Here is an 11,506-nt window from a genome sequence, read left to right as displayed (position 1 = left end):
AAAACGTCATGGACTCTAAGGAAGACAAAATACAGAGATTTCCCTAGGCAATTTCTGACCATATTTGGTATGACCCTGGAGGTTTTACTTTAGTAGGAACTTTCATTAAAAGTATTTGAGCATTCTTCATGAGGACGATAAAGTACTTTAATAAAGCTATCATAAGCTACAGTCTCCCAAGCTACTACTATGGATTTTTAATTTTTTTTCTTACAAGTGGGACTTTATTTTCTCACTCCCAGACTAGAGAAAAGCACCAGGTGACACCTCTGCTCCCATTTCAAAGGGAATCTGTGCAGGCGCACTGTGTATTCAGGACAATATTTAGCATGCAAAGGCTGTAGTTCAGAGTTTTGCTTTGCTTTGTTCTCCTTAATGACATCTTCAGATATTCCTCACAGGGAGATGGGTATGCAAAAAACAGCCAAGGCTAAGGCATGGCATCTTATTATCTGTGTCAAAGTACATCTAACTCTTTCCCCAGGCAGCATACACTCTTATCTTTCCAGATCAAATATACTCTGTCTGCCTCTTGAATCATGTTTACAAACCATGGCGGCTGACTGCAGCTGGATTAGAGCAGCACCTTTATATGTTGCCAATTCTGACCTTTTTATTAGTGAGAATTTAGGATATTAGGATTATTTCTATTAGAGACCAAAGTAAGGATAAAGCATGAGGAGAACATCCCAACTTACTTCCTGACTATACTACACTTCTATGTGCTTTCAGGCTGTGGTTTCGCAGACAGCTGAGCTGTAGGATGGCTCCATTCCTCCAAATGGAAGTCTTGCCTCAACTCTTCTTTCTTTTGTCCTTCATCATCTACCTCATGTCACTCTTCATACATCCCTCCTTTCACCAGCAGTTCCTCCCAGTGCCTTTGCTGGATGCATGACCCATCCATACGTACATTTTTCTGCATGAGTTTTCTGCTGAGTTGGTGAGTTCCATCACTTCAGAGATACAAGGACCAGCACCAGCATGAACAGCAGACCTGTGAGACTAAGAATGAGGAAGAAAGGGCAATAGATCCAAGCAGTAAATCAGCCCATCACATCTCTCAAAACTACAGTTTTGTTTTTTCTCAGACAAGTAGGTTTATATCCAGATGACTGTCTCATTCTCTCTCATGTTTCTGCCCCTTTCCTTTCACATACAAGTCTTTATTTCCTTCCCCTACCTCACTCATGTATCAGATATCAGGACCCCTCCCAGGAACAGATGACACTGTTTAGATCTGGCTGTGTCCTTGGGCACATGCTTTCCATTGTTTCAGCTGACACTAAAAGGGAGGGAACTCATTGATTTCTTGTTTACCCTGAGTGGAAAATGGCTATTACATCTATCAGGACTGGAAGCTGCTTTCTCTTTCTGATGTCCCTCCTAAAATGTCACAATGCTTCAAGCAGTACCTCTGCTTAGCCATCTACAATTCAAAATCAGCCTACCTGCTATCTCTTACACCAGGGTTATTAATTCCTAACGCCTGTATTAGACATCTGTAAATTCAAGCATGTAAAACTGGGAAGGTAGGGGGAGTGGTGTTAAATATTGATATTGTCTGCCAACAAAGAACACTGTTTTGAGGTGAAGAGAATGTAGTTGTTTAATTTAAAGTTTCTTTCATAAAGCTTTTAAATGCAACTGAAAATGGAAAGTTCCATATCATGTCATGGTATTTTTAATTGTTTCATGTTAACTGCATAGCATTGTGATATGGTGTGTCTTACTTTTCCCTCAACCACTCTTCCCAATTTTATGTCTCTCTCTATATATATTCATTTATCTATCTCTGTCTGAATATGCATATCATTCTCATTTCTTGGGGGAGGGATGAGAACAAGCAGAAGTTGGTCCTGTGACAGACATTTATTCAGATTTCTTTCTTAGCCAGAAGTTCAAATCCATTTGCACTGTTTCAAGGCTTTTCACACCGTGGCTGGCTCTTCCTGTCTGCCTTCTTCTCCCTTCCACCTCCCCATCTTCTCTGCACAGCCCCCTCAGCTTCATCTGAGAGAAGTCTCATCTACCAGATACTTACCCAAATGGCCCACAACAATCCTGCTGTCACAGTGTTCCTTTTGTGCAATCCCTGAATTAATTCACAAGAACTTGTACTTAATCCTAGATACATTAGAACATAGGTAAGACTACTAGTTTTAGTTGTATAATTCCAATTACAAAATAGGAAGGCCATTTTTATCAGCAAAATTAGAGTTTTGATTTTTCTTTTTCATTTCTTAATGTATTGGTATGGGAATTCTTTTCCAGATTGTTTGTTTTTGTTAGATGGGGGTATGGCAGCATTTTTTTAGCTTTGTCACAAGGTAAATCTGCTACCACCTACAAGTCTACCTTTTCTTTAACAACTCAAAACAAAAAGAACAATCTAAATTCACGAAGGCTAAAGCAGAAAGGAAAAGATGGCACTATTTTAAACAGAATAGGATAAGAAAGAGAACATACCAAAAGCCACATGAGCAAGTCTGTTACTCAGCCTCTATATTCTTCTAAATATGCCAGAGCCTGCTGAAGTTGGCAAACCAAATGCTGCACAAATCTTTGCCATCCCAAATCTTTGCAGATGACTGGGATTGCAGACTGTTGGTGTTTTCACAGAATTTTGGGCCCGACATTTACAACCAAATCTCCAATTTTTATTAATCTCTAGGCAATACTCTAATCTGAACCTTAGAAATAACCTAATTTTCACAATCTATCTAAAATGCAGCCACCACAACAAAGCATGAAATAAGCCTGACAAATCTATTTCAACTTGGCTTGTGCCTCCCGGCACCTCAATCATCCCTGCTGTGAATAAAGCCCTTTAGAGTGAGTAAGCCGTACCACAGCAATGAATTATGCCTTAATCCAGCAAGCTGCTTTGCATGGCCAGCTTCTGCACCCACGTGGAGCCCTGGGGTCCACCAAGATGCAGCAGCTTGCCTGACTGTGTCTGCAGTTTGTCTGGTGTGAAATTGCCATATGCAATATGCAGAAATGTCCCTGTGTGTACAGTACCCAATTGCATGCTCTTAATTTCAAAGAATTGTTTGCAACATGAACCAGAACCTCCCTTGTTTGAAGGCAGTGGAAGGGCTCTCATGCTCTTCCCTTGAAGCTGATCCTGCCAGTCTTTACTGGTGTCATCTATTAAATGCCAGACTGCAGACAAGAAACCTTTATATGAATTTATCAACACTTTATTTGCTCATTAAGCATCATGATTTGGCCAGTACTGAAGAGGACTCAAATTAAAGACCACTGCTGCCCTAGGGACGTTATAATCTAAATCAGATACAGAAAGAAAACATTCTCAGGGAAGCTAAGGTCATGAAATAACTTTGAAGGTTTCACTTTCTCTTCCCTTAAGCTCTTTTCCTTCTCTCATTTCTGTTCACAGAAATTAAAATTGTGTGCAAGCCCTTGTCCTCTAGTATTCTAGCAGTTGCTTCCTTCTTACCAGCAATGCTATTTCTCCCTTTTTAATACATTAAATGTATGCTGCAAATATCTTTTGTCTTTTAGGCTTTATTGAGCTGATCCTATTGCTTCTTTTTGCTTTGTCCATTAGCACTCAAGACTTCCAGAACTGTTGGGTGCACATCACTAATTTACCCTAGGACAGCAGCTTTAGGAAATGAAAGACAAATCCAGCTTGGTCCATTATAGTATGTCCTAGAAGACAATGTCATAGTCTCAAATTTCTATTTAAGCCTTGGGGATTTTTTTGTACCTGTCTTTTTGTCTCCTTTTCTGCTGCATCAAATGCAAACTTCCTCACTTGGCCTTCCAGGCTTTCCCTGGCTGGCACGTGGCCCTGTCCACATTGGCTGTTAGTTCTTGTGGCAGGTCCTACACTGCACTACTGGTGCAAACCTTTCTTTTCTTTGACCTTGGCTCACCCATGCAAGGAAGAAGCTGTCCTGTCCATCAAAGCCCACAACACTGCTAAAACTATGTGTACACAGCCCAGCAGAAGAGCCACATCTGTGGCAGCTGGGTCACCACAGATTTGTAAAGTTGCCCTTGTCTCATACTTCCCAGCCAGATCACCAGGATCTTACAGGCTTGCATTTAATGCAATGTAGCATCGCTCTCCCTTGGGCAAACAGTGGCTTTACAGGGGAGAACATGAAGCTACACCTGAAGCCCCAAGTGTGCTGGATGGACTCACACACTGTGAGACCCTGCTGCTACTGTTCCTGTGCCATCCCAGGAGTCAGGATACAGCTTCATGTGCACGGATGTGCAGGTGAAATGACAGCCCTGCTGAGGTGAAGTGATAGGCTGCTCACCTGACTACTCCTTGACTTGACCTGATCCTATCATTGCTCTGCACTCTTGCATTCATCCCTTTCTCCACATTTGCTGTGTATCGCTATGTTCCCCTGGCTTTTCTGGACCTGTGGTTGTCTTTTCATAGACCTTGTGGAAGTGTGAGCATGCACACAGTGCTCTTTGACACCAGCTAACTCGCCCTGGGCACTCCTGTAGTACAAACCATTCTGATAGCATCCTTGCTATTCATTTAAAGTAAGCAGGGAGGTGGAATGTCGGTGGTGTGGGGTTGGAGAAAAATTCTCATTTACCAATTTTGTCAAAATTTCTATTAGCCAAGGTCTTTTAAAAATTGATTTTGGGGTTTTGTTGTTCTTTTTTTGGTTTGGGTTGGTTTTTTTATTCCCCCCAGCTTTTGTTGGCCTTGATGATTTTCAAATCTCTTCTGTGTTTGCCAGCATTCTGCAAAGAAGGGAAGAACTGACTTTTCCAGCCTGATGATGTAATACTAATTCTACCTTGCAACTGGTGGTTTTTAGGATAAACTTCTGCAAAGCTGCATAAATTGTTCATGCAGCAAAGCATGAACAACTCTGTCCTGTTTAAACAGGTTTTGATGTGGTTGGCTCTGGGTGCTGCTCAGAGAACAGTAAACCATTACTTGTGTCAGAGGGTTGATTTCTCTGCTGGCTGCTCTGCCACATCTCAGACAAACCTTCCCAAATAGCAGGAGTCATAGGCTGCACCCAGATATACCTGCTTAAAACATCACCTGGTATCCTCAGGAGAAATTTCATGTTATGCCAAATTTTGGTCAACAGCATCAGTCTGCTACAGTGACAGCCCCATTGCTTCCTATGAGTTAGGCCCTGATGTGATCAGAGATAAACTGGATCCAAGAGCAAGATGCTGCTTTTTTATTACTATTTTTTATTACTAATTTATTATTATTATTGCTGGATGAGCTCTCACTGCTCAGCTGCACCATCCCTGGAGTTGCCTCCTGGGAAGCAGCCAGAGGTGGCTGGTGGGAGTGGAAGGAGCAGTGGAAGGGCTCTTGGCAGGCAACAGTCACTTCACTTTGGAAGTGATACAAAACCTCATTACAACTGACATCCTCAGTCTGGCAATGAAGCTGATGGGGGCGTGTGTGTGCGTGTGCAAAAATGGCCCTGATGCTGGGGTCTCTGTGTACAGCACTTTGGGGGTTTTGTTTTTATTTCTTCTGGCAAGACAGAACGAGCAGCAACATGAATTATGAGAAACTGTAAGAGTTAACAGAGGATGGGATCCATCACTTGTCCCATGGCAATAATCAGAGGTGTCTTTACTTCTGCATTTGAGATAAGTTTTTAAGATGTTTTAAGACTTTCTAGTGCAAGATGTTTTAAGTTTTAAAACTTTCTACTGAGTTTCTGAACTTGTACAATACCCCACTCCATTTTACATATATTTTTAAAGCAATTGTAAGTTTCATAAGGTCACTTGGCTTAATATGACCAAGGAAAGATTTCCCCAGAAATGCTCAGCATGAGGGAGGTTTCCTTTATGATACTTTAATTCTAGTAAAGCAGAGCCATAAGCATATATCTCCAGACTACGACTCATTCACATCATGCAGCCCAGACTTTTCAGTACTGCTCACAATTTCAAGAAGAGCAAAAAAAAAGGAAGGGAAGGGAAGGGAAGGGAAGGGAAGGGAAGGGAAGGGAAGGGAAGGGAAGGGAAGGGAAGGGAAGGGAAGGGAAGGGAAGGGAAGGGAAGGGAAGGGAAGGGAAGGGAAGGGAAGGGAAGGGAAGGGAAGGGAAGGGAAGGGAAGGGAAGGGAAGGGAAGGGAAGGGAAGGGAAGGGAAGGGAAGGGAAGGGAAGGGAAGGGAAGGGAAGGGAAGGGAAGGGAAGGGAAGGGAAGGGAAGGGAAGGGAAGGGAAGGGAAGGGAAGGGAGAAGAGAAGAGAAGAGAAGAGAAGAGAAGAGAAGAGAAGAGAAGAGAAGAGAAGAGAAGAGAAGAGAAGAGAAGAGAAGAGAAGAGAAGAGAAGAGAAGAGAAGAGAAGAGAAGAGAAGAGAAAATTTAAAACCAGGGGTTATAATGACACCAGGATTTGGAATAGGCTGCAGCATACTGCTTGTTAAGTGTTGTCCCTGGGCCAAAGAGAGATATCTGTCAATAATTTAAACCTGTTTTAAAATTTCCTTCAGGAAAATTTCATAAGAGACCACCTTCTCAAATCCTGAATGGATTTGAGAAAATATGTTTACTCCCCAGAAAGCCTCGATGTTTGCCTTATTATAGAGACAAAAATTAAATAACATGCAATCTCTGTCCAACACTTTTCAGGATTATTTAAAACTGTAGAGCTAACAAATCAAGTTTCCTTTATATTTTTGAGACTGATTAGCGGGATAATGATATGATTACAAGGATGAGAACTGAAAGAAATGAAAGAGATATTTCTTAGTTTCTCAGGAAAATCTCCTCTATCTGCCATAACACAGCACTGATGGCACCAGCTCAGGGTGAACAAGCTGTGGTGAGGTGACTACCAACCTATATAGGGTGACTCAGACTCTGCCCTGGGGAGATAAATTGTGCAGGAAAGATAAAGGTAATAGTAATTTGCAAGGAAAAATCAAGATTCAAAGAGAAAACTGGTGTCTCAATCTAAGAATTCTAAACTATGTCCTCTGGGGAGGCTTAGACACCCCCCAAAAAAATCAGTGTTCCTGCCTATGACTTTGTTCTGTAGTTATTGAAGTCAAGAGCAATATTCCCATTAAGTGAAGATGTGCAATTATGAGTCTTGACTGCCTTACAGGTAAATCATCCATCTTCACTCTGCTAAAAAAGGAGTTTACAATCCCCTTTCAGAATTAATAAAATGTATATACCAAGAAACATCTGGCCATTTCTGGAAACAACAATGAAGAATACGGTTGTTTGCAGAAATTGCATCACTCAAATGATTGACAAGAAGACATCATCAAAGTTTTTACACAAAAATATGTAAAATCTGTAAAAACATATGTACCTTGCTAGCAATTCAGTTTGTTTTCCTTCAGTCTTCAATGATGCATACATAGCACAAGAATCATATTCCTAAATAATACTGCCCCTTCTGAATAGAAAGCATTTAAAAATAGGTTAAAAGTAGTATATTTTATGAACAATACATTCTTTAAATAGATTAGTAATGGAAACATAATATTTAAGCAGTTCTTTGTGGTGAAAGCTGAGACTACTTGTATTGATGAATATCCCTACCATCATGCAGTTTGTCAGAGAAGCCACAACAATCCTACTATGAAAACCATGGGTCATTTCCATTGCCTTTTCCCCAGTAAGATTACCATTTGTTTTCAGTAAATAACTGCCTGAGTAAAGACAATAGAAGCAGGTCTCATGTTTGAAAAATAAGAACAAACACAACTAAATATGAACCAGGAATGACAGAAGAACCAAAAATAAATATACAGAGAAAAAAGAGCAAGAGGAATAGACAGTTTAATGAGACTGGGAGTGTGGAGATTAAGGCAATTTTCATGCTAGTTTTAAACCCAAATTAAGAAGAAGGTGATAAGTATGTTATAAAAAAATTGTGTAGACATGTTTTGGTATATCATTCTTTTCTCAGTGTGTATGGGGGCTATCAGCTTGTTTTAGTTTAGGACACCTAAAGAGATGTCTTTCAGTGTGAAAACATCTTTGAATAAGTCACATTATCATATTTGCTAGACTGTGTTTTCTCCTCTGCTTTGTCCAAGTCACAGACTGTGTTGAAAGCACTACATTTAAGTCAGTGAGGTATGTGTGTCTTCTCTAAAGCAACAACTTCTGAACAGTTTCCACTTATTTCTGAAGTTTCAAGGTGTGTCCCTGGCACAAGTGGGCAGAACTCTCTTTCTTTTAGTAAATATTTAATAATGAAGGAGGAACAAAAAATTAAGAGCAAGGAAGACCTTTTCCTCATGTTTATCAGAACCACAGTCCCAGGCATTTTTCTAAACATATAGTGAACCAAAAATCCATTAATACCTTCCTAGATAACAGTGCCCGTCCATCCTCTTTGTTTGTTCTATCCACACAGCTGGGACACATCCACACTCTGAATAATTTCTCTCCCAGAAATAAAATCTCATCATAGTAGTGGGGGAATGAGTGTGAATCCAGCCATGGAACTAGGGAGGGAAGGGAGTGGGGGGAGCCTGAATTATAAAGAAAAAAAAAAAACCAGCATCAAGTCCATAGTACAGATAGAAAGGGCATAAAGTCCTTAGTATAAGGAAATTGGGGTCAACTAACCTAAAAGTGGGACAAAGGAGAGGAAGACAAAAATCCTTGCACTAATAGGAGGATTGGTGGCAAGGGAAAATTATATGGGCAGAGAGCATTTGGCATGTGAAAAGAATTGAGATACTGGCAGAAAAATCGGGGTACACTGGTGTGCATGTTTCAGGGTGGGAGTGTTTACAGTATCTTTTCAGTGGGGACCAGGTGAAGGACACTGAGCCACTGAGTAGTAAAATATTGACCACATGGTGCCTTGGGTATGAAACAGAGGCTTGAGGGAACCCTGAAACAAAAGGTGTCATACAGGGGAGTGTTTTGTATTCAGTAAGAAAGATGACTTTAAAAGGGAAAAAGATTCACAGAGTGAGGCAAGACAAATGAGGATTCAAGTTAAGCTGGGTGTTCAGGAATCGGTTCCTCTGGAGTCCCTTTGCATAAATTCCCCCACATCACCTTAAGGAGACTGGAGACAGGAACCTGCTGTCCTCAAAGGACTCCTCAGCCACTGGGGTGGAAAGAGTTGCCAGGCAGGCTCGCATGTGAGAATGTTAACCCTTGGCACTTCTACAGCCACCATAAATGCATACTTGCCTCCTGGCTGTCCATCTCCTCCGGGGAGCCACGTGTCACTTTGGAGCAGGGTGACCAAGGATATGCTCTGCTAGAGCAGCACATCCTCATGGCCTGGGCAGCAATTTTTTAATGAGTAATGGCAAGTTGTGTTCAGTCTGTCCAGCACTTTGGAAGTGCCTTCATGCATCAACAGAATGAACAGGCGCTGAAGAGACAGTTTACAGGGAGCAATTTCTCCACAAAACTGTGACTCCCCACATATGGCCTGTCCACCCATTCCCCACGTATGTCCCATTTTTCTCTCTCTGGAAACACAGAGGCACTAGTATCTTTCCAAGATTCTTTTGCATTATTGTTACATAACAGTTTGCATATTTTTCTAATCTGACACTTTCAGTTTGGGTATATACTTGCATTCTTACTAAAACACATCCAGAACTGCACAGCTTCAGACAGCTTTCTCTTCACCACAAAGCTGCTATCAAATAGCAGCACAGGAACTTTTTTTAACGCTGTGGTTGTAGCTGACTTCATCTGACAGGTTCATATCTGCCTCAGGAGGCACCAGCACTGGAGCAAGACTATGCTCTCAGTATCATCTCAAGCTGTCTAGCTGGTGTTTGGGAAAGGTACAGGAAAGGCAGACCTGGCTGTATGAGCTACTGCCAGTATGAGCTACAGACAGAGGCTGCCCATTTTGGGGTGAAGCAGCAGAAACCCTTGAGAGTGGTATGTTTGAGTAGCCCGTTACCATGTGGGTGTAGCAGTTTCAGAGACCTAGGGCTTCAAAGTAGTAGCCCTTGAGGAAACACACTCTATTCCCAAAAATTAATGAGAAGACAAGGAAATAGTTTCTTGTTCTCCATCCCTGCTGATTTTGCTGCTCTGAGTATAATTTCATACTCAGGCAGGGAGAGTAGGATTACACAAAATATGATAAACCATTAGAAACGGAGAAGAGCAATTAGCATCAATCAGTGCATCCATTTTTAGAAACTTGAAACAATGGACCCAGGACACCGAAGTGCTGTGTGCTGTACAGACACAAGACACACAATCTCCACCTCTTGGGACCCAGCAGTTAAGTTTAAAATCAAAGACAACAGACCAAAACAGGCAAATCAAGACAGGATAACAACTCAGGCATCCCAACAGACCTGCATGGCAGCTTGTCACTGTTGTCAGCTCTTCTCCAAAAAGCATAGTTTTGGGGAGTGTAATGAAGTACTTGAGGGACAGTGTAAAATGATAAGCTAACTGATGTTTATGGAGAAACCCTTCCTGTGAGAGAGATGCAGGGGAATGAAATTTGGGGATCTTTAACTGAGCTACAGCATTAGCAGATTCAGTGCAAATGACATGGCTGCATAGAACACTTGAACTGCCTGTTTGTTGGCCTAATCTGTCCAAATGATCAAAAAAGTCATTGGATAGAGGGAAGAGAGAGGAAAGAGGAAAGAGAAGAAAGAATACATCTACTGTGTATTGAGAGCCATGCCATAGACTGAGTGGAAACGTGGCAGCATTTCAAGCACATGCTACTCCCCACTTTTATGCAATCATATTTTCTAAATCTCTGCCTGAAAGGAAGGCTGGATGGGAAGGGAGAAGTGGACTTTTGCAGAAATGCAGTTTTGCCTGTCTTGTGACCAGGCACATATGTAGCTCTGGATCTGAGTGTCAGTCAACAAAGTAGGATGTCTCAGTAGGATGTGTCAGTAAATTCCTTGCTGCAACTGCTTTTGCTCAATCCACTTCAAGTTTTGCATGGTGCCCCTTGAATTGATGCTGAGGTAAATTAAGTATTTTGCATGTCCAGCCTGGGACATGGCAGATAATAAACAGGTTTTCTACTTAGTAAAAGACTGACCTTGTTCAGGAAAGGACATTCTGAGCAGTCATTTTGCAGTATCTGCAGGCAAAGAAGGGATCTGGTTTTGTCCCTTAGCACTTCTTCCTTCAGAGCTGTAAGCCAGCCTTGGCCCATGGCTGTCCCCCTTAGTCTCCAGCTGTTGTTTGCACAGGCTTTTCCCTCCCAGTTTTCTTGGACGCCACAATTGGCAATCACAAATTTATTGCCCACTTTCAAGGAAAAAGGCAAAGACTGGTCATGGAGGTGACACACTTGTAAGCCAGAGGTGATGAATTAAAGTACAAAATATGTCTACAAAACAAATGCGGAGTATGCAGACTTTATGACTGTCCCAGACAGATCACCTTGAAGCAATTTCCTGATGTAAATTAGCTTCCCTTGAAAGATCCCAGAAAAAAATGCCAGTCTGCTGCAGAGAAACTGAAATATTTCTCAGAAAGTAAGATTAATAATGAAAATACAATCTGAAAAAAAGGTAATCTATAGGTGAG

The sequence above is a fragment of the Melospiza georgiana genome, chromosome 2 (assembly GCF_028018845.1).
Source record: "Melospiza georgiana isolate bMelGeo1 chromosome 2, bMelGeo1.pri, whole genome shotgun sequence".
NCBI classification, from domain to species: domain Eukaryota; kingdom Metazoa; phylum Chordata; class Aves; order Passeriformes; family Passerellidae; genus Melospiza; species Melospiza georgiana.
The sequence above is the reverse complement of the archived record's forward strand: the minus strand, read 5'-3'. Positions refer to the sequence as shown.